Here is a 23,567-nt window from a genome sequence, read left to right on the forward strand (position 1 = left end):
ATGTCCATGTCTTTCATTGCTTTGGTGGCCTCCCTGAAATTCCAGGATTTGGTTGTAGTCTCCTCCTCTTGTGGATAAAACCTTACATGCTTCTCTATCTCCTCCCACTTCTTTCTTTCTTCTTCATCCTTTATCCCTTCTATCATACCCAAAAGCAATGGTTGACTGAGTTTCAAGCCAATCCAATTGACTTTGAGTCTTTGCAATTCTTTCTTATACATTGGGGTCCTCTCTAGTGCATCCCTCAATTTGTCAGGAGAATGATACCCCCTGATCTTTAGGCTGTAGGGCAAGGTGTTCCACCTCCTTTGGTGGGCTTGCTGGATTTCATCCCCTAGCAATCTCAACATGTCGTCAAAATGAGTGACTGCTTTCTCTTGTGTAGATAGGTATATTGGTGCAATTTGGGGATCACTGGAAACGAGGTTGTGGGTGCTAATGATAGCCATGGAGTTGGGTTGCTCTAATCTGATGAAAACGAGTTTTGTTTCTTCTCTTGCCAATACCGTTTTTACTTCTGTAGCCCTAGCCTCCTCATGATTCATCCATGATTCCAAGGCCATCAACTGTAAGTCCCCTAGCTTTGGATTAGGGTCCCACACATTCAAAATTGTTAAGAGTGAGTTATGTAGCTAAAATTCAAATATCTTGGTTCTGTTCTCCAGGGTGCTTTGGTCACAAAGGTCAATGAACTACCTATAGTCTTGGAAAGGCATATTTCATCTTTGTGCAAGGGTTTTTATCTTAAACTGCAGCCATTATTCTTTGAGGTATAAGGCATATGATTTTGCTGGCATCCTGCATTGTAGTGCCTCCATGGATAGACTTTCCATAGTTTCCAATTGGCCCTCTTGCTCCTGTAGTTGTCTCCTTAGCCATGTGTTCTCATCCTCTAGTTGAGATTTCATCACATTCCATGTATCTTATGCTACTCAACTCTCTGCCCATTTCTAGCATATTTTCTTCCATATGGCCTACATCCTCTACATTTTTTGATTTAGCAATTTGCATCCAACGATGTGTCCTTTATCTCTCATTTTCAAGGTCAAAGAATAGAGGGATGGAAAAAAAAATTGGTATAAATTGCCCCTCCTCCATGAATCTGTAATAGGAGGTGTGGTTTGGCTATGGGATAGGTTCCTTCAGCTCTTGGGACTCTCCCTTTACAGTTTCTTGAGTATTTGTTGCCTCTTTTCTTTCCCTTTGCCCTTGCAATCTTTACTTATCTTGTTTCTATGTTTCCAGTAGTTTTGACAGGGTTTACTGTAGGACTATTTTTTCTTCGTGTAGGCTTGTCTATGTTTCTTGTAGGAGACCTTTCCCTTTTTGAAAAGGCATCAAAGGTTCTTTAACTTGTTTTGCTGAGGTTGACCTAGTGACAAGCCTCCTAACATAGGTGATTGGTGACCTTGGGGAAGCTTGTTGTGATGTGCCTTCTTCACCTCTCTTTCCTAGAGGGACTAACTTCTCTTGTTCTTTTAGTGAGTCCTCTATGAAAATGGGAATCTTGGTAGGGGTTTGAGGTCTCCCTTATTTTATCCTAGTGCTCTTCCTTGTTCTAAAGTATAGGGGAGTCTGCCTCTACCTCTTTCCTTTTGATTTGATAGGTGTACTTAGAGAAGTTAAGGAAACAATTGCCTCCTTCTCTGTGGGCTCCAGAGACACCCTTGGAGATTCATCTTCTTCCTTGCTCTATATTTTAGGACTTGGCTCATCCTTTTGTACTTCTTCCCTGCTGTATTTTTCATCCCTTGTTTCATCTAGTTTGGCCTCCTCTTCTTCAGGCTCTTCTTCCTCTTCTTCATATTCCTCTTCTTCATGTTCTTCTTTTTTAGGCTTTTCTCCTTCTTCTTCATCACTGAAGTAGGGTGTCTGTCATACTCAATTTCTTGAATTTAGTCTTCTTCATTCATGCCTGCAAATTTTGATCACATAAGAGGGATTCTCAAGTTGTTTAGGGCATCTTCCAGTATGAGTTTGATCAATCCAGGATGTGCCAGCTTCTGATGCTTTCCTTCTTGTACCTTGATGCTCAATTCTACCATTTATTGTAACAAAAACTAAGTCACACTAAGTATTTTATGAGGAGGTATCTCTTCTACAAATCCCAACTCATGGAGGAGTCTAAAATGGTACCCATAGACTATACTAAGTCTACCCTCAATATACTTGATGATGTGATAGCTTACTTCATTCCAAGGATATGGAATGCTTTCCCTTCTAACCCCATTTTTGTCTTCAATTGGTTCTTCTCCTTCCAGGAAAAAGCTCTTCCTAGCAAGAGTGTTGCTAGTTTTGTCCTCTTTCCTCCATTGCAACCCTAGAGGGAGTGTACCGATCCTACTAATGTTCTCAGGGGTAATTATTACTGAAAAACCCCTCACTATAGTAGTGGCACTGGCTCTAGCTAGAAGTATAAGTGACATTGCAAATTCCCTAGCTACATCATCATCATATCCCCTAAGTAGCTCGAAGAATCCCAACCATTGATGCCTTGTAAAGATTTCTACCATGAGGATATTGGTGTTTTCTAGTTGTTCTAGTGGGCTCCCTTTGTGGAAACCCCCTGTCATATTTTCTCTCTAACAATATGTTTGTGTGAGCTTTGGCTGGCTACAGCTTAAGAGCTTCACTAGGTGATGAAGGTCTAGAGTTTATTTTACACAATCTCCTAGAGAATCATGTCTATCTCTATGCACACTATAAATTCTTGAAAGAAATGACAATTTATTTCCTTTTCCTCTTTACAAATGAAAACACAAAGGATTTGGCACCTACCTTTCTTTGCAATTCTCTAGTGATGATAATTCTTAAATTGCTAGCCCTAGCTACCCATTTACAGCATCTATAACAATTCTCCCTATTTCCTGTAGTTTCCTGTAGGTGATCACTATTTCCTATAGTTTCTCTATGTTTCCTATAGGTGCTCACTGTAGGTAGGATGAGACTAAATTTTCCTTTCGATGGCTCCTCAAGGTTATCTCCACTCTCAAACTCTAAAAATGAACAATATTTTTCATGAAAGTCAAGTAATATTTCTATTTATGGATGATTTAGTTGAGTGATGTGTTGGCTGGCCAAGTGTGTATTTCTCCTTTTGGACCATTGGTCCCACTACTAGTCAACATGCCATCCTTCCTCATAATCATCACGCACTTTTGTTCCCCATAACTTGACCACCTTTCTGATTTATTCCCCTTGATGTGACCTTGCCACGTGTCCAGTTGACTAACACTTTACTTTTTGTTATCAGACTGAGGGTGGCCAAGTTAACTGGCCACCTTTGCTTATAAAATCAACTTTCTACATATTCCTACAGTTTAATCATATTCGTACTTATGAGGGAGTATTGATGAGGTGACATACATGTTGGTCCTTTGCCTTGTTGATGCATGCTAGAGAGTGGTGTTGTTGTGCTGCTCATGACCCAGGTACATCTTCTTGACTGCCTTTTTCTTTTTTGTTGATCTTATTTTGCTGATGGGTTGTCTTCTTGTTGATGTGCAGGTGTTGGATTCCTCTATTTCTGCTGATATCTGGAGGAGTTTCATTGTTCTTGCAGTTATGCTTCTCCTCTTTCATGGTGTTGAAATTTAGGCTTGCAGTTGTTGTTTCTTCAGAGTAATACTACTACAGGAAGTCCTGTAGCTGCCCTCTTTTTTTTTTGTCATTTCTATACTTGGGGGGTGAATAGGTATTGGAGTGAGTGGAAGGTGTGGCCATGGAGTGGTAGGTGAGGTAGGATACTGGCGGTATGCCTCTTTGATGTTCTTTTCTCTATTTTCTTCATTTTTTCTATTTTTCTTTTCTAACTTGATTTTTTTATGGACACAGGGGGTGACATGGTCATGAAGGGGGTTGGTTGAGGTGTGGTGAAGTCAATGGCCTTACTTTTATCCCAAAATAGGCTTGCATTGTAATTTCTCCATTGGAATGTCTTTCCTGTAGATTTTTAGGACTTCCTGGAGTACTACAGGAAACTCCTGTAGTAATTATAGGAAATCATGTAGAAAGCACATAATTGCTTGAAATTTGAATTTTCCTGTTGTTGGAGATGAGTATGGATGAATGAACATGGGAATTATGGAGGAGATGAAATGGATGAAGAAAAACATGGGGTTTTGTAGGGCTTGCTTCCCTCTGATCTCTATGTCTATTATCTTCTTTGAAAACCTGCGAAAACCAAAATTTTTATGAGTGGACAGGTTTGAGGTCCCTGCCATTATTTTTGTGCTTTTTCTCTTCTTCTTTTCTTCTTCTTTTTTTTTGGAAGACAACCAGGTTGCCTCAAAGGAGGTTTTCATCCTGGTGGCCTACCCTGGGTGCCTCAAAAGATGTTTTCACCCAGAGGTCTTTTATTTTAATTTTTTTTTTCTTTTTCTTCTTTTTTTAAACACTCTTCGGCTACCTCAAATAGGTTTTCAGCCTAAGACTAGGACTCAGGTGCCTCATGGAGGTTTTCACCTGGGCCTCTTTATCTTTTTATTTTTTTCTTTTTTCTTTTTTAAAAACTTCAACAGACCTCAAGAGCCTAGCAAGGTGGAAGTTGAGACTCCTTCAATCACCATCACTACCTTGCTGATGCTACTGATGAACTCCTTCTTTGACCAAGGATTTTTGTAGACTTTCAACATGTACCCATTGAAAAGAAAAGGGGTACCTTCTTCATCAATGGTTCTTATCTGAACAGTGCCATTATCATGGCACTTTTCTATCACATATGGTCTCAACCATCTGGTCATCAACTTGCCTTTGAAATCTTTGTACCGAGAGTCATACAACAGAACCCAATCGCCTTCTTAAAACAATTTGTCTTTGATATTCTTGTGATGCTAGATTTTTCTTTGTACTTGAGTCACTTTTGTGTGCAAGAGGGCCTTCATCTTGAATTCATATAACCCATTTAGCTAGAGAAATATCTCTTATTGTGCCCTTGTGACATCTAGATCCAATTGTGTTGCCATCCTTAAGGTGTTGTACTCAAATTCAATGGACAGCAGAGCCTTCTTCCCATAGACCAAATCATAAGAGGTGAAGTGAGTGGTGGTCTTCCAAGTTGTATTGTAAGCCCAAGTGGCCTCCACTAGTCGGTCTACCCAATCATTTATGTTGTTGCTAACCAGTTTGGTCAGAATTCTTTCTAACGCTCTGTTGGTTACTTCTACTTGTCCATTAACCTGAGGGTGGTAGGGAGAGGACTCTTTGTACTTGATCTTATGTTGTCTTAACAAATTATCAATCATGTGTGAGGTGACTTGTCTGTCTTGATCAGTGACCAGCTCTCTATGGTATCCAAACTTGTAAAACACATTCTCCCTCAAGAACTCAGCCACTTTTTCTTCTATGGCTACCTTGACAGCTTTGGTTTCAACCCACTTTGTTAAGTAGACGGTGCACACAATGATGTACTTTTTCTATCTGGATGGAGGATCAATGGGCCCAATGAAATCCATGCCATGATCGTGAAATGGTTCAAAAGTCACTTGAGGTTGCAAAGGAACTTCATCCCTGGGAGTAGGTTTTCCCATCCTTTGGCATCAATCACACTGGCTGGTATACCTTCTTGCATCTTGGTGGAGAGTGGGCTAGTAATATCCAACTTGTAGTACCTTGAATGATGTCCTTTTAGCTGCAAAGTGACCTCCACAAGGCCCATCATGACAAGCCAAAAGGATGTCAAAAACTTCCTTCTCCCTGACACATCTTCTCAGAATTTGATCTACGCCCAACTTGAAGAGATTTCCCCCAATCCAAGTGAATGGGACGCTTTTCCTTATAATTATGCTCTTCTCCTTAGAGGACATACTTGGAGGAAAATGTGTAGCTACTAAGTAGTTTTATATTTCATCAAACCACAAAGAGAGAACTAAAATGGAGAATAAATTCTCATCTGGCATTTGGTCATCAACCGTTCCTTCCTCCACTGAAGGAAAAGTCAATCTGGATAAAAAATCTGCAACTATATTTTCTCTGCGAGGCTTATCAATAATAGTTAGATCAAATTGTTGTACAAAAGTAACCATCCAATAATTCAAGCATTCACATCAGGTTTCTTCATCAAATATTTAATGGCAGCATGGTTGGTATGTACAAATGCCTGGTAACCAATAATGTAATTTCTAAATTTATTTAATGAATGGACAACATCTAGGAGCTCCTTTTCAGTCACTATGTAGTTTAACTCGGCTTTGGATAAATTTTGTTGATGAAGTAAATGGAATAAGGTAGCTTGTCATCTATTTGGCCCAAAGCTACTCCTATAGCTTTGTGAGAGGCATCATCATGTATATGAAGAGGAACAACCCAATTTGGGCCTCGGAGAATAGGTGCAGTAGTCAACTTGTCCTTTAGGGTTTCTAGGACCTCTTGACATCTTTTTGGCCATAAAAATTTAGATTCCTTGGCCAGTAGACCAAAAATGGGTGAGGCGACCTTTGCTAATGTATTTTATGAATCTCCTATAGTATCCAGACAAGCCTAAGAAACTTCTGACATCCTGCTACTTCTGATGAGTAGGGACCCTCTTTATGATAGATATCTTATTTGGGTCTACTTCTAGTCCTTCCTTTGATATTCAATGGCCTAGAACAGTGCCTACATTCATTAAGAATTCACACTTATCAGGACTAAGGGATAAGTTAATTTCAATGAATTTGTTTAACACCTTTCCTAAGTTAGAGAGAGTGTTGGGTCCCTATAATACTAGTGATTACCCCATTACTATTGTAGTTATACCCCTTATTTATATTTTTGTGCCCCTATTACCCCCATGTTGTTATTTATGTGCCCCATAGAATCCCTCTATTGTTATTTTTGTGGCTTTATATTATTATTGTTAGGTCGGCTGGATTATATTGTGACTCCTTAGACTCCTATATATAGAAATGAGGTTTTGTCATTTGTATCATCGAAGAATTGTTCATTTATGTAATGTAAAGGAGGTTGCCCCCTCAAAGAGGCTGAATTCTAAGGCGTTGATCTATCTTTTCTATCTTTTCTTGAGATGGTTTCATAACATTTGGTATCAGAGCTTTGGATTCTAGGGTTTCACTACTCCAAACAGGTCATCGTGGAATTTTCGCTATAACTTTTTTTCTGTGACATTTCAGAAGTCACAGGAAAAATCCATTTGAGAAGAAATCGCGCTGAACCTTGGGTCCAAATTTCATAGCTTTTCGCGCAATATTTGCGGAGATATGATCTGAGGAAGTTGGTTGTTTTGCAGACTCCTGAATTACATTCAAAACAGGTGACCTGGGGAAAATCGTCATAACTTTCTCTCTGGGGATCGGATTGAAATTTCATAAGAAGGTACAAAAAGAGGATGGACTGTAGTTTCTTGTATGTGTGTTTCAGATTCAAAGGTTGAAACAGTGACTCGTGCCACGTCGTACAAGTTCGCTCTACTGAAATAGTCTAAAAGCAAGTCACTGTGGGAGATTTCACATAACTCTTCCTTGGAGAATCCAATTTGGGTCAGACTTGTGGCATTGGAAAGAGGATGCAGAAGGATACTACAGGTCACAATTTCAGAACTGGATGATCTGAAATTACAGAGATACATCAAATTCAATATCAGGCTTCTATAAAGTGAAAAAAGGTGTGTAGTTTTTTTTTTAATTTTTGTGTAAACTTGGTTTAATGGAATTCAAAGGGCATAGTAAAGCATTATTATTGGTAACTGATGCCCCAAGGAAAGAAAATGCAAACACCTAGTAAGGAACCTGAAAGCTCTAGCATGACTCATGAAGAAGAGGAAGAAATGCTACATGATATATCAAAATTACAAGAACAAGTGCAACAAATGTCACGCTCACAAAAGCTAACAGAAGCTAAGATAAGTGGCGTGGAATCTAAGATAAATGGCATGGAATCTAAGATAAAGGGCATGGAAGCTAAGATGGATGATTCGAAGATAGATTTGAAGAGAGACATGGCATATTTGAAGACAGATTTGACAAATTTTCTACAAGAAATACTTACTAATGGTGAAAAGGTTGTAAAGGAAACTCATGATGTGAACAAAAGAAATGTTAATCATGATTCCATAGATGCTAATGTTGGATCGAAGACCCACCATATTCCAAAAATCGATATGAGGAAGTTTGATGGCAAGGATCCCGCCACATGGATATTACAGATGGAGCAATTCTTCGATCTCAATAATGTGCAAAACACACAAAAGGTACGTATGGCAACTGTATATTTGGAACCAAATCAGTTTGTATGGTATCAATGGCTTTGCTCTCGTAAAAAATTTATCACTTGGGCAATTTTTACGGAAGAATTGATAGCACATTATGAAGATACAAAAAGCAACACTTTTTTTAGCCAATTGATAAGTCTCAAACAAAAGGGTTCAGTAATGGAGCACATTGAGGAGTTCCAAAAATTGAACATAAGGGTAAAAGATATTCCAGAGGAGCATAGGATTGATGTGTTCATAGGGTCTTTAAAGGATAATATCCAACATGATGTTCGCCTTTGGGAACCTGATTCATTAGAGAAGGCATTCAGGTTAGCAAGAAAAATGGAAAGCAAAATTATGGCAACCAGGAAGCATACCACTCACAACTATAAAGACGGAAGTGTTGTTGCCCCTAGTCTTCCACAACCTATAAGGTTGACACCACAACAATTGGAAGAAAAAAGAGCAAAAGGGCTTTGTTACAGTTGTGATAGCAAATACACTAAAGGTCATAAGTGTGCTGAGAAGAAATTATTCTACATAGATTGTGAAGAGGAAGAAGAAAAGGAGCAAGAAAGGTCAAAAGAAGAAGATATACTCCAGGAACAAAGCCTAGATGAAGAACAAATAAATCGACCATATCTTGTAATGCATTGGCGAGAATTACCACTCCTCAAACCATCAAGATAGAAGGACAAATCAAGAAGAAAAAGGTAATAGTGTTGATTGATTCAGGAAGCACCCACAATTTTATTCATTGTAGGGTAGCAAAAGAATTGAATTGCTTCCTATATCCAGCACCAGAGTGTCAAGTGATGATTGCAAATGGAGGAACAATAAATTTCTCTGGAAAGTGCCATAATATCAAGCTATCCATGGGAGAATATGTATTGACTAGCCCAATGCTTTCCATTCCAATGGGAGGTGTTGATGTTGTACTAGGAGTCCAATGGCTACAATCCTTGGGTACAATAGCTTTTAATTTTCAAGAACTTTTCATCAAATTTTCTACGGAAGGAAAGGAAGTTGAATTAAGGGGTATTGCAGGGAAACCAGGAAAGATAATCAGCTCTAATGGTATGACAAAGCTTCTAAAAAAGGAGCAAAGAGGTGTAATTGCACAATTATGTTCGCTAGATGTTTCCACATCGGAATCATCTATTTCTCCAGATCTCCAAAAAGTCCTGGACAATCATTCCAAGGTATTTGAGACTCCCAAAGGTCTCCCACCTATGCGTGATCATGATCATGCTATTCATCTGATTCCAGGAAGTGTTCCTCCAAACATCAGGCCGTACAGATATCCCTATGTCCAAAAAAGTGAAATTGAACGTATGGTTGCAGAAATGCTAGAGGCTGGTATAATTCAACCAAGTCAAAGTTCTTTCTCTGCTCCAGTAGTATTGGTGCACAAGAAGGATGGATCATGGCGCATGTGTCCGGATTATAGGGAGCTCAACAAGCTCACTATTAAAGATAAGTTCCCCATTCCTGTCATTGATGAATTACTGGATGAATTGCATGGATCAATTTACTTCACCAAGTTGGATCTTCGTTCGTGATATCATCAAATCAGAATGAAGATTGAAGACATTCCAAAAATGGCATTTAGAACTCATGAGGGTCATTATGAATTTTTGGTCATGCCTTTTGGCCTTACCAATGCACCTTCAACATTTCAAGGTTTGATGAATTCAATTTTCAAACCATTCCTTAGAAAATTTGTGTTAGTATTTTTTGATGATATACTAATCTACAGCAAGTCTTGGAAGGATCATGTTGAACATGTTGACAGGGTGCTACAACTATTGGAGGAGAAACAATTATATGCAAAAAGATCCAAATGTTTCTTTGGAGTCCAGGAGGTGGAATATTTGGGTCATATTGTATCTCATGAAGGAGTTAAGGTAGACCCTAGCAAAATTAAAGCCATTAAGGAATGGAAAATCCCCACATCCATAAAGCATCTGCGAGGATTTCTTGGGTTGACAGGGTATTATCGCAAGTTTGTTAAGAATTATGGGAGAATAGCAGCACCTCTAACAACATTATTGAAGAAAGATGCATTTTCATGGACTCTGGAAGCAACAAAGGCCTTTGAACATCTTAAAGAGGCAATGTGCCAAGCACCGGTCTTAGCTACACCGGACTTCACAAAAACTTTATTGTGGAATGTGATGCTTCAGGAAATGGAATTGGTGCTGTTCTAATGCAAGATGAAAGACCCATTGCTTTTGAAAGTCGTCCAATCAAGGGAAAGTTTTTAAGCAAAGCTATTTATGAGAAGGAAATGTTGGCAATACTCCATGCACTTAAGAAATGGCGACCCTACCTAATGGGAAGACACTTCAAGGTAAAAACGGATCATGATAGCCTTAAATACTTTTTAGAACAAAGATTATCCTCTGAAGAGCAACAAAAGTGGGTCACAAAGATGTTGGGTTATGACTTTGAAATCATCTACAAAAAAGGGAAGCAAAATGTGGTGGCAGATGCACTCTCAAGAAAGGATGAGGATGTGGAAGCATTGTTGTGCACCATTTCTATTATCCAACCAGATTGGATAAACGAAGCAAGGGAGGAATGGAAGAATGATGAAGAAGTGTGGGCACTTATTCGAAAGCTACAACAAGATTCCAGTACGTCTGATACATTTAGCTGGCAAAATGATTCATTATGGTACAAAGATCGCTTATACCTCTGTAAGAATTCCCAGCTAAAACAAAAGATTCTTATGGAATTGCACACTTCTCCCTTAGGAGGGCACTCAGGATTTTTAAAAACTTACCACAGGGTTAAGAAGGAATTTTTTTGGGATGGCCTTAAATCAGATATTCAAAAGTTTGTGGCGGAATGTTTGGTTTGCCAACAAAATAAAGTTGAAACAATTAAGACACCGGGTCTATTACAACCTTTATCCATTCCAAGCCAACGTTGGGAGGAGGTTTCAATGGATTTTATCACAGGTTTACCCAAGTCTGAGGGAAAGAGTGTCATCATGGTGGTAGTTGACAGACTTACCAAGTATGCACACTTTTGTGCATTATCACATCCATTTAAAGCCAGTACAGTTTCTACTGCATTTATGGAAACAATTCAAAAGCTACATGGAAACCCAAAGATTATTGTAAGTGACAGAGATCCCATTTTCACTGGAAATTTTTGGACAGAATTATTTTCTTGTCTTGGTACTCAGTTAGCTCATAGCTCATCTTATCATCCTCAATCTGATGGGCAAACTGAGATAGTAAACAAATGTTTGGAAGGATATCTTCGTTGCTTTGTATCTGATAAACAGACACAATGGGTCAAATGGTTGCCTCTGGCTGAATGGTGGTATAACACTTCCTTCCATACAGCAACAAAAATGACCCCATTTATGGCACTTTATGGGTATCAACCACCATCCATCACATCATATTTAAGAGAAAATTCTAAGGTTCAGGCAGTGGAACATCACATCAAACATCAACAACAAGTCCTCCAACTCTTAAAGGATAACCTCGTGTTGGCACCAAATAGAATGAAACAACAGGCAGATCAACATCGCAGTGAAAGAAGTTTTGATGTAGGTGATTGGGTATTCCTACGGCTACAACCATATAAGAAAATGTCCCTAAAGCAAGCTAAGAAGGATAATAAATTATCACCAAAGTATTATGGTCCGTACAAGGTGTTGCAAAAGATTGGTACTATGGCATACAAATTGGAGCTTCTTGCAGCTTCTCGATTGCACCCAGTTTTCCATGTTTCATGTTTAAAGAAGGTTATAGGCGACAAGCTCCCAGTGAAAACAATATTGCCAAAACTTGATGAGGAAGGAAAAATTATATTGGAACTGGAAGCAGTCACAGAAACAAGAACTCGACAGCTACGAAATCGATCAATTTCAGAGTATCTTATCAAGTGGAAGAACTTATCTGCTGAAGATTCCACATGGGAGGATGAGAATTTTATGCAGAAGTATCCAGAACTACTCAAGCATTGAGGACAACACTTTTTTGAAGGAGAGGGGCATGTTGGGTCCCTATAATACTAGTGATTACCCCATTACTATTGTAGTTATACCCCTTATTTATATTGTTGTGCCCCTATTACCCCCATGTTGTTATTTCTGTGCCCCATAGAATCCCTCTATTGTTATTTTTGTGGCTTTATATTATTATTGTTAGGTCGGCTGGATTATATTGTGACTCCTTAGACTCCTATATATAGAAAGGAGGTTTTGTCATTTGTATCATCGAAGAATTTTTCATTTATGTAATGTAAAGGAGGTTTCCCCCTAGAAGAGGCTGAATTCTAAGGTGTTGATCTATCTTTTCTATATTTTCTTGAGCTGGTTTCATAACAGAGAGCCTCCAGGAAATCGCACCCATAGGGGGTGAAATTATCCATATAAATTTCCACAAAATCATGGACTAGCTCTGCAAATATGCTCAGACTTGCTCTCTAGAAAGTGGCAGGGGCATTGCATAAACCAAAAGGAAGGACCGTATAAGAAAAGGTACCCCATGGACAGGTGAAGGTGGTTTTATCCTAGTCCTCTGGGTTGATCTGGATTTGATTGTAACCACTAAATCCATCTAGGAAAGAGAATAACTTCTTTCCTTCCAGACCATCTAATACTTGGTTCATGAAAGGTAGAGGGAAATGGTCATTTTTTGTGGCTTTGTTTAATCTAGGTAATACACACAGATCCTTCACTTCCCATTTATCTTTAGAACTAGAACCAAAGGAGACACCCACTCATTATCTGAGATGGGGTAAATGAACCTTGCATCCAACAACTTCTGCAGTTCTTCTTTGACTATATCCTTGAGGGTTCAGTTCATTTTCCTCTGAGGTTCGTGAACTGGCTTGCAACCTTCCTTGATGTAAATGTGGTGAGTACATGCCGAAGGGTGAACTCCTTCATTTCCTTGTAACTCCAAGCAAAGGCATCCAAATTATTTCTTAGCATGTCACATAACTCCTCTTCTTGGTGTAAAAAGAGAGAGGGGTTGACCTTCAATGCTCTTTCAACACAGAATTCTATCATCTTAACATGAGTAGGGTTTGAGTCAGCTAAGCATAGATCAATTCGAGGGTCATCTTTGGCTTCCTTTACTAACTCCTCAAGGGACATGGTGTTGGGGGATTGATTTTGGAGGATGTGTTCAATCAGGTCGTCTTCATCAGGTTGCCCCCTTCCTATAGTAGCATCTAGGGTATAGATTGGGGAAGAGTAGACTTCATCTTCTTCCTCATCTTCTAACCATAAAGGTAAGTCATACTCTAGAGATAGAAAGAGGGTATAAGACCAATTGCTTGGACAGATGCCATTTTTAATGGTCATATTCCCAGCCCTGCAACTTATGTAAGCATCGGAAGTTGATAACCATGGTCTCCCAAGGATGAGAGGATAACCATTGAACTTGTTCTTAGGTTGGATAACTAAGAAGTCGGTAGGGTATTCCCATGAATTAATGGATACCATAATATCCTCAAAAATTCCCTTAGGAGTTACTGTGGATCTATCCGCAAGCTGCAAGAATGTTGTGGTCTTTCTTAATGTTCCCTGGAGATTCAATTTAAGCATAGTCTCCTTAGTCATCACATTGATGGCAACCCCAAGGCTGATCAAGGTATGGGGGACAATGGTGCCATCGATGTGTACATCTACTACAAGACTTCCAGGATCTAGATACTTTTGGAAAATCACCCCCCCCCCCAGCGTTAAGTCAGACAGTTGCCCAATGACATTAATGGTAGGGGTATCTTTCTTTCACCTTCTGAGATGTTTGAAACACTTCTCCTTGATTAACTTTTTGTAGATGGGGACATCTTTGATAGCTTGGAGAAGTGGGATTTTGATACACTGATTTTTCAACTCACCCATAAGTTCAGTCTCTTTGGGGTGTGCTGGATAGGATGGGTTAATCTCTTAGGAAAAGGAGGTGGATTTTCTTGAGGGACACTTTCCTCTTTTTCCTCTTCACGCTCCTTGAGTGGAGATGAAGGTTGGTTATTTGGAAGCACTCTTCCAGACCTGAGGTTAATTTCATGAATTTCCACAGCATAAGCAGGGTAGGATGTGTTATCCCCTACAATGTCCCATGCTGAGGAGGAGATCAAAAGAGGTAACTTCAAACCACTTGCAGTTTAGCAGCTAGCCTTGCTAAACCAAAGAGGGATCTCTCTAAGGATTTCTGAGTCAATGACTAGAAAAGAAATGGATTTTAGACTAGATGTATAGGTTTTTTTTGAGTGTTTGGAAATTTAGGGTTTTTAAGTTGCTGGACCAGGGATGAGAGCAAGCAATTAGGTCAAGGTATTAAAGTTTGTAGTTGTAGGCATAAAGAGGAGCAAGATAACAATGTTTTGTGGTGAACTTAAGATTTGGTCAATGGAGCATAGGTTTGAAATCTTAAGAAATCATAATGAGCATGTATTAGCATAAATTCATTAATCTAGAAGAAGGGATACATAAAAAAGATTTTCCACAAAAACAGAGCTTTGAATCTAAAGAATTTTTCCTATATAACTGTAAGGAAAATCAATGAGGAAAGAAAAACATGTTAAGAGAGATGAATTCATTCATAAGAAACTGAAATAGAAAGGAAACAACACCACAAACTCATTGCACAAGTATTCCTGAAAAATAGTTGCAACTGCTCCTTGATTAACTGTATGAAAGCATAAGATACAAGTCCTCTCCTCTAAATTCCAACCCTTCTCTCTGAATGAGAAATGATACATATAGACTCAAACAAACAATTTCCCCACCTTCAAGGGTCGAATCCCTAAGTGGTGGAACAATTTCCAAGAATCTCTCAACCAACAAGTGCGAGTGAGAAAGTAAAAAACAAACTCTTCTCTTAGACTTTGATTTGAATTTTTCTTTATTTATGAGGCCTAATTAACCATGAAAAAAAACATATCATGCCTATTTATTCATGATTACATCATCTAGACTTCGAACTACTGAAGTTACATCATTAAGTTACCTTTGAGCAAGTCAAACTAGATGTTAGGTCCCTACACTACTAGTGTAGCCCCTTATTGTTATTAATGCAACCCCCTTACGGTATTGTTGTGACCATGTAGTCCCCATGTTGCTATTATTGTACCCCATAGAAGCTCACTATTGTTATTGTTGTGCCCCTACAATATTATTGTTATGTAGGCTCTGATTATATTGGGACCACTTAGACTCCTATATATAGAAAGGACGTATTGTCATTTGTATCATCCAAGAATTGTTCATTTATGTAATGTAAAGGAGGTTTCCCCCTCAAGAGGTAGATTTCTAAGGCGTTGTTCTATATTTTCTATCTTTTTGTGAGTTGGTTTCATAACATTTGGTATCAAAGCTTTAGATTCTAGGGTTTCGCTGCCCCAAACAGGTCATCATGACATTCTCGCTATACCTTTTTCTATACAAAGTTTCAAAAGCTAAAAAAAAATGCATTTGATAATAAATCTCCTTGAACCTCTGGTCTAAATTTCAGAGCTTTTCTCGCTATATTTTCAGACATATGACTGAGGAAGTTAGGGTTTGTGCAAGCTCCAGAATTCCATCTCAAACAGGTCATCGTGGAATTGTTTTCTATAACATTTTCTATACTAAGGTTCGGACTATGAAATTAAAACCCATTTGAGGCGAAATCTTGTTGAAGCTTGGGCCCAAATTTCAGACCTTGTTTAGCTATATTGTCAGAGACATGGTCCAAGACATTTAGGGTTTATGCAGGCTCCCGAATTACATCCCAAACATGTGACCTTGGGGAAATCATCATAACTTTGTCTCTGAGAATCAGATTGAAATTTCGTAAGAAGTTAGAGAAAGAGGATGGACTGTAGTGTTCTATGTATCAGTTTCATGTCCTAAGGTTGAAACAGTGACACGTGGAACATCATACAAGTTCACTCTACTGAAAAAGTATATAATCGAGTCATCTTGGGAGATTGAGCATAACTGTTTCTTGGAGAATCCAAATTTGATCAGATTGATGGCATTGGAAAGAGGACGCAGAGGGATACCACAGGTCATAATTTCATAATTTGGAGAGTTGAAACTACAGAGTTACATTTGCTTCAAGTTCGAGCTCCTAAAAGCGAGAAAAAGAGATATGAGGAAGTTTGATGGCAAGGATCTGGTAACATGGATACTACAAATGAAGCAATATTTTGATCTACATGATGTGAAACTGTTACAAAAGGTACATATTGCATAGGGAAAATTTTAAGAACCCCCCCTAAATTTATAAATATAATAAATGGGCGAATCTCCATGGTATATAGGAAAAATGGAAGGCGATTTTATCAATAATATAATATGTATATATAATTTTTTGGCGAATCTCTCACCAGGCATGGCGAATATTTTACTCAATTATAAAATCTTGTAAGATCTTGGCGAGTCTTTCACTAAATAATAAAACTGTGTAAAGTCCTAGTGAATCTTAGCATAGGCTACATGCTGGTTTAATTCCCCCATTTAAATAGCCTACATTCCAGGTGAATACCATGGGTCAATACCATGTGCCATTTTTATTTTTATTAATTCTAATATTAGGGTTAATAATGGTTTTTTGCATGTTATTAATAATAATCTAGTCCATGGTATTTTCCCCATAGTATTTTGGCCATAGGTTTCACCTAAATATAACCCATTTTTTGAGTGTTAGTAAATATAAGGTGACTTATGGAGTAAATATAAAAAAATATTTTATTTGTTTACCATACCTCTCGTTTATTTATATTTTTATTAATTTACCATACCTCCTTTACAAATATGGTATTTGGCCCATAGGATTCACTTAAATAAAACCTCTTTCTTGAGCCTTCATAAATAGAACGAGGGTTATGGACTAAATATAAAAAGAGGTTTTATTTATTTACGATACGTCTAGTTTATTTATATTTTTATTTATTTACCATACCTTTTGAGTAAGTATAAAAAGAAGTTTTATTTATTTACCATACCTCCACTTTACTTATATTTTTATTTGTTTACACCCTGACATGTATATAAGGTGACTTATGGAGTAAATATAAAAAATGTTTTATTTATTTACCATACCTCTCATTTATTTGTATTTTTATTAATTTACCATACCTCTTTTATAAATATGGTATTTGGCCCATAGGATTCACTTAAATAAAACCTATTCTTGAAAATGGGCGAATGGATTCACTTAAATAAAACCTATTCTTGAAAATGGGCGAATGGAAGGTTGTAAGTCCTAATTTCAAGGGCTAAATTTACTTTTTTTACCCTCTCCCTTAAAATAAGGTGGGCTATTTGAGGTGATTTGTAAAAATGTACTATGATACAAAATATTCGCCCACTAAAAATTTAAAACCCCTTAATTTTGCCAAAGGGCGAACATTCGCCCCTAAAATTATCCTATTTCATCTTTATATTTAGGACCGAATCAATTTGTACAGTATAAAGGGATTTGTTCTCGTAAAGAACTTGTCACCTGATCAATTTTCACGGAGGAAATGATAGCACATTATGAGGAGACAAAGAGCAACACCTTCTTTAGCCAATTGGTAAATCTCAAACAAAAGGGTTCAATGGCAGAGCACATTAAGGAATTCCAAAATTTGAATATAAGGGTAAATGGTATTCCAGAGAAGCAGAGGATTCATGTCTTCATAGGGACTTTAAAATATAACATCCAACATGAGGTTCGCCTTTTGGAACCTAATTCATTGGAGAAGGCATACAGGTTGGCAAGAAAAGTGGAAAGAAAAATTATGGCAACAAGTCTACCACTAACAACTATAAATATGGAAGTGTTTTTTCTCCTAGCCTTCCACAACCTACAAGGTTGACACCACGACAATTGGAAGAAAAAATATCAAAAGGGCTTTGTTACAATTGTGATAGAAAATACATTAAAGATCATAAGTGTGCTGAGAAGAAATTATTTTACATAGACTGTGAGGACGAGGAAGAAAAGGATCAAGAAACTTTAAAAGAAGAGGATATACACCAAGAACCAAGCCTAGTGAAAGAAAAAATGAATATGACCATATCTTGTACTACATTGGTAGGAAATGCCACTCCTCAAACTCTCAAGATTGAAGGACATATCAAGAAGAAGGAGATTGAAGTTGTGAAATATCAGGAAGAAAAGGATCAAGAAACGTTAAAAGAAAAGGATATTCAATGGGACCCAACCCCAAAGAAAGAATAAATGAATCTAACCATATCTTGTAGTGTATTGGCAGGAATTACCACTCCTCAAACTCTCAAGATAGAAGGACACATCAAGAAGAAAAAGGTTCAAGCAGTGAAAGATCACATCGAGCATCAACAAAAATTTCTCCAACTTTTAAAGGATAACCTCACCTTGGCGTAGAATCGAATGAAACAATAGGAAAATCAACATCCCAGCCAAAGAAGTTTTGACATAAGCGACTGGGTATTTTTATGACTACAACCATACAAACAAATGTCCCTCAAGCAAGCTAAGAAGGATAATAAATTATCACCAAACTACTATGGTACTTATAAAGTGTTGCAAAAGATTGGTACCATGGCATACAAATTGGAGCTTCCTGCATCTTCCTGAGCACCCCTAGTTTTCCATGATTCATGCTTAAATAAGGTTATGGGTGACAAGGTCCCAGTTTAAACAATATTGTCAGAATTTGACAAGGAAGGAAAAAGCATATTTGAACCTAAATCAGTCATGGAAACAAGAACCTGACAGCTATGAAATCGATCAATTTCAAAGTATCTCGTCAAGTGGAAGAACTTACACGCTGAAGATTCCACATGGGAGGATGAGAATTTTATACAGGAGCATCTAGAACGACTCAAGCGTTGAGGACAACACTTTTTGAAGGAGAGGGGCATGTTAGATCCCTATACTACCAGTGTAGCCGCTTATTGTTCTTAGTACAACCAAATTATGGTATTGTTGTGCCCATGTATTCCCCATGTTTTTATTATTGTGCCCCATATAAGTCCACTATTATTATTGTTGTTCCCTTACAATATTATTGTTATGTAGGCTCTTATTATATTGGGACCACTTAGACTCCTATATATAGAAATGAGTTATTGTCATTTGTATCATCCAAGAATTGTTCATTTATGTAATGTAAAGGAGGATTCCCCCTCGAAGAGGCTGATTTATAAGGCATTGATCTATCTTTTCTATATTTTTGTGAGCTAGTTTCATAACACTAGAAATCTAAGAAATTACACAGTGGAATTTTTTAATTGAAAACCTAGAAAATTGCAAAAGCCTAGCGCCAACTTTGAGGCCACATTTAGGTGCCTTTCTGAAGTCAAATTTGAAATATGAGAGAATGGTCAACTATCCTTGCCTATCTAGTTTTCATAAAATCTTGAATTTTTACAAATAACCCATGAGAAGGGCTTCAAAAATTGATTCTCCCCAAATGTCTCCAAAAGCGCAAAGCCTGTGAAAAAGAGGTGCAGAATGTTGATTTTTTACCACTTTTTCTCATTTTTCTCAAAATTTGAGCCCTATCTGGAAAATATGAGGATTTGGTTTTGATATGAGGGCATCATATTTCCAAAAATGCAATCCATTTGTCATTTGGTGCTCTGAGGAAAAAGCGTAGTGCCTCTTTTTGGCAGGGTCAAAATGTTGGGTTTTTCTACAAAACTAAGGCTCAACGATGGAGCTATATCTATCTAACAATAATTATTTATGGAAAAATAAGTGAGGCTTTTGTACATAAGGATGTTTTTACTAAGAACCTCTATCAATTTTTGTAAATTAATTTTCATTGTTTCGGAACCTGTGCCACAAAATCATGACTAAAACGGGAAATTAACTTGAAATTTTTTTATTTTCTCACATAGGTCTACAAAACGTTGCATATCTCCAAATATATTTTTGTCCCTTGGTATATTATGGACAAAAACCTCTTCCACTTTTGTCAATTTCATCTTCATTTGGTCAGAAACACACTTTGAAGCAAAATCGTCCTTGTGTGCTGCAAATGACCTCTTAATGAGTTTGTGAGGCACTGATCTCTTTGATGTTAGATGGCTAAAATATTCAGACATGTCCAACATTATTATAATTCTTCTTGTCAGTGTGTGTGGCCTCTACTTCCAAGTTGAAACCCTAGCTCACTAGGAGGAAGAATTAGGTTTTAGTTTTAGGAAAACAAGGGATTTGAGACATTCTTGTAGATGGAGGGGAATGAAGGGGTTAGGGGATTTCTAAATACATGGAAAAATTTTGGGTGGTAGGGATAGATGTTAAGGACTGTAAGGAGGTGTAATTTCTTGAAAATAGTGAGGAAAAGGTGTGAAAAGGTCCAAAACACAGTCCTAGCCTAGAAATTTGCAAAAAAGCAGCATTGAGCTAGGGTTTAGGGAAAATTAGGGGAAATGAAGGGAATGGGTATGGGAAATGGTTGGGATGGGTATACAAGGTATGTTTGGGGGTTATGGAAGATAAAAAATAGGATTTTTATCACTACAATGAAGCAAAATAATTTGGATACCAAAAGCACAGTGAAACCCTAAGAGAGGGATTTTCACTGAATTCTTCAAAATGAAGGATGCATAAGAGGTGCCAGATGTTTATTTACTTTCCAAAGAGATGCTTAAACTTTTTAATGCTAAAATGAAACCATTTTGATGCTTTGGATGGTCCTTTGAGCTTGAAAGTTGATTTTTTCTTTGGTAGTGGCATGACATCATATGTCCCTTTGAGAAATGATGAGACGAGGTAGTGTATTGCAGCATTGTCTTATTTGAAATAAAACATTACCTTTACGTTTATTTTTCTTTCCCTAAGCTTCTAACTCCCTTTATCCACTAAATCACATAATGAACATGTTTTTGTTTTAACATATGGTATCACGACGACACATGGAGTGAAACCCTAGACCATGACCTAAAATGAGGAATTTAACTATTTCATGACCCAGGACACTTAAATGAAGATATGATGCCTTGAAGAAGACAATTACCATGATGAGTGATGAAGACCATGAGTAAGTTAAGGGAGTAGCAGTGACCTAGACACAACAGCCAGTGGCGAAATTTTTATTTGAAGATTCACTGAAATGACAAAAATTTGACTTGACACCCTAACAACACCTTGTAAGAGCATATTTGATCACTGGTGATAGGCTGAACTCACTAACACTAACATTGGCTCCAGTTGGGGATGGCATCTCCTTGGAGGTGTCAATAACATCGTAAACCAGGTAGCCTTATTCATTGGGCATGGAGTCAAAATGCAAAAAGACCAAACTGAAAACTGAAAACTAGCTGACTAACTGAACTTGAAAAAAACTCTAAAACTGACTAAACTTGCTTATGGTAGGAGACCATCGGGATCTTAGGGCCCTTACCTCAGGCTTCAAATCCTGATGATAACCTGCCACCTGCTGAAGATGTATATACAATCATGTGTAATGATCCCTCCAGTGTAACCAATCCAGCAAGTGGTTACTTGAATCATGCTCGTACTTTCCTTGAGAAGGCAAAAAAAACAAAATATTGACCACTCCAAGTGTTCACTGAACATGTGCTCATGATCCATAATATAAGAAAATTTATCTTCCTAGATGGATGCAACAAATCAGTGTAAGGATCCTTAACAATCTGAACTGTTACCTTGTCTTGGAAGCTAGCAAAAATAGAAGTACTCCTTTCATTTTGATCTAAAAGAATACTTGGTTGTTGATCCATAGGAAGGCATAGGGAAGTATGGCTTTCTGCTACCTAAGTGTTGGCTGAAAATTCTTCAAGAATGAGAAACTCTTATTCTATCTCTAGCATACTATCTATCTATGACTCATACTCTTCCAATTCATAGTCTAAATCATCTTTCAATAGAACACATTCTTCAAGATTATTAAACATTTCAGCCCTATCCTCTTCATGAAAAAAACAATCCCTGTTAGCTGATCTCCTTGTAGGAAATATACATCACAAATTGGCTTACTCACAACAACTTCTTGTATAGTTTCATCAGTCTTATGACTATCATCATTTAAACCTAGATCTTCATTCTCAATAATGGAAGAAATTTCTCTTACACATTCTTGACTGTGTGAGCTTTGCAAACCTGCCTTAACTTGAGGTGTAACATGGTTTTTCAAGAGCTGATCTATTTCATCTTGAGATAGAGTAGAAGATTGAGTTTTATAGAAATCAATATTGGCTTGGTGATTTTCATTTTCAATATCAAAAAATAGTCCTTTCTCTATTTTGTTCCCAGTCTATCTCATCCAAGGAGGAAGCTGCTAATTCTTATTAGGAGGAAAAATCATAAAGGGCTTATAATATATCTTATTTCCATACATTCTTCATCCCCATACTAATTTTCAAGAAATTAATGAAATTTTTAGAAATCTCACATCATCTATCCACCATTGACAAGGAAAAATTGTAGCTTTGATAATGTTGAAAAAAAACTGAATGAAAATACTTTAAGAATATAAACTAGAAGATGGTAGACTCTCATACCATTTCCTTGTTATTTCCTCCAAGGTAGCCATGAAGATATTCATCAGACAATCTTCAGGAAACTTAGTCTTTAATTTGTGAATATGAAAATGAAATTGCACCAAATGGAAACTAGCATCTTCTCCATCCTGACCTTTAAAATTTTGCAACCCGATTTGTCAATCTATACAAGGAATACAATTTGGAAAGCCAGGAATATGAGCTCGATTCATAGGAGCATACCTTCGAGTAGTTGAATCCATTTTGAAAATATTTAAGTCACCAAGAAGTTTTTCAAACTACTGGTTTTTGAACATTGGAGTCGCCATGAGAATTATAAACCTTTGGATTCTTCGACATTGGATTCACCAGGTGAAAAATGCACAACCTTTCTTATGTCTAATCACTGTTCACCATCAGCAATTAGATCTGATCTTTGTCTTTCTTTCCTAGGGAAGATATGATCTTTCATTTCCCCGACAACAGTGCCAAAATTTTATCCCCTACAATTTCCTAGGCTGAGGAGGAGATCGAAAGAGGTAACTTCAAACCACTTGCAATTCAACAGCTAGCCCTACTAAACCAGAGAGGGATCTCTCTAAGGATTTCTCACTCAATGACTAGAAAAGAAATGCATTTTAGACTAGATGTATAGGTTTTGTTTGAGTGTTTGGAAATTTAGGGTTTTTAAGTTGTTGGACTAGGGATGAGAGCAAACAATTAGGTCAAGGTATTAAATCTTGTAATAGCAGGCATAAAGAGAAGTCAGATAACAAGTTTTTGTGGTGAACTTAAGCTTTGGTTAATGTAGTATAGGTCTGAAAGCTTAATAAATCATAATGATCATGTATTAGCATGAATTCATTAATCGAGAAGAAGGGATACATAAAAATGATTTTCCACAGAAACAGAGCTTTGAATCTAAAGAATTAT

Source organism: Pinus tabuliformis, chromosome 5_1, assembly GCF_031772625.1.
Source record: "Pinus tabuliformis cultivar Carrire ecotype Pingquan chromosome 5_1, CPIR1, whole genome shotgun sequence".
NCBI lineage: Eukaryota > Viridiplantae > Streptophyta > Pinopsida > Pinales > Pinaceae > Pinus > Pinus tabuliformis.